This window comes from Suncus etruscus, chromosome 10 (genome assembly GCF_024139225.1).
Source record: "Suncus etruscus isolate mSunEtr1 chromosome 10, mSunEtr1.pri.cur, whole genome shotgun sequence".
Classification (NCBI taxonomy): domain Eukaryota; kingdom Metazoa; phylum Chordata; class Mammalia; order Eulipotyphla; family Soricidae; genus Suncus; species Suncus etruscus.
In genome coordinates, this window is record NC_064857.1 from 18,517,359 (window position 1) to 18,518,835 (window position 1,477).

General features: G+C 34.2%; 1 non-coding gene across 1 annotated transcript; it reads left to right on the forward strand.

Moving 5' to 3' along the window:
• Positions 1 to 342: 342 nt before the first annotated feature.
• On the forward strand, positions 343 to 449 carry LOC126021744 (U6 spliceosomal RNA). Its single transcript, XR_007500223.1, has one exon. It is a non-coding gene; the product is annotated as a U6 spliceosomal RNA (small nuclear RNA).
• The last annotated feature ends 1,028 nt before the right edge of the window (positions 450 to 1,477 follow it).

Below are 1,477 nucleotides of genomic sequence, written 5' to 3' on the forward strand. Positions count from 1 at the left end.
TTAATGTTTACTGCTATTTTTTCCTTAAGCTTACTATTTTAAAGTCCATTTAGATTTTCTTTCATCATACTTTAAATATATTTTAGAGATATAGATGTGTCATAATAATAAAAGGAATACATTTTCTTCTTACCTAATTCAATAATTCATAACAAATGCTACTGTTGTTTTATATTTTGTCCCTTTATATATTTTATTACTGCTATTATTTTTATTTTTTTAGATGCTATTGAACTTTATCTCTATTTTTTATTTTATTTATTTATTTTTTTGGTTTTTGGGTCACACCTGGCAGTGCTCAGGGGTTACTCCTGGCTCTATGCTCAGAAATCGCTCCTGGCAGTGCTCGCTTTGGCAGCACATATATTAAAGTTGGAACTATACAGGGATGATTATCATGGACACTGTGCAAGGATGACACGCAAATTCGTGAAGAAATTGCTCCTGGCAGGCTCGGGAGACCATCAGGGATGCCGGGATTCGAACCACCATCCTTCTGCATGCAAAGGCAAATACCTTACCTCCATACTATCTCTCAGGCCCCTGAACTTTATCTCTAAATACATATATTATGATAAATTTATTCTTCAATATTACAATAGCAGTTGAAATATAGCAAATTTCTAATAGAGTGTCTATACTTTTTTTGTGTGTGTGACAAACCTGGGAAGTGCTCAACTTGACTTCTGTTTTAATGTTTAGGGATTACTCCTGTGCTATGAGGGGATCATATGTGGTACTCAGGACCAAAACAACAATAGCAAGGCAATCCTATTAGCCCCTATACTATCTCTTCAGCTGTAAATTTAATTTAGGCAAATTGTATTTCATTGATGCTCAATTTAGTCTTCTATATTCTTCTCTTTTTTGCACTTTTTTTTGGTTGTTGTTTCTTTGGGTCACACCCAGCAGTGCTCAGGGGTTACTTCTGTCTCTACACTCAGAAGTCCCTCCTGGCAGGCTCGGGGAACCATATAGGATGCTGGGATTTGAACAAGGGTTTGTCCTGTGTTGGCTGCGTGCAATGCAAATGTCTTATTGCTGTGCTATTGCTCTGGCCTCTAGTCTTCTATATTCCGGAAAAATTTAGGTTATTGTCATTGATTTCTTTCTTTTATTTTATATTTATTCCAATTTATAAAAATTGGCATGAAAATCTGCTACACTATATTCATCTTCAGAATGCCAGCACTACTGCACGACTATTTCTAGGTCTTCTTTTATTCTCTCTCTCATTCACTCCTTTGACAAACTCAGGTCTGCAGGTCTATTTAAATGGATTATTTAAAATGTTCTTATTATGTTCATTTATATTCTACGTATGAGATATATCAATTATGAATTTGTTCCTATTCCTGTCATATTTTGGTAACTGGATTCACGGCAATTGTTATGCAAAATATTGCCCATTATGTTCTTTTTTAAGATTTTGTTTATAATTAGATATAAGTTATACATGTTCAGTAAGAGTTCAAAA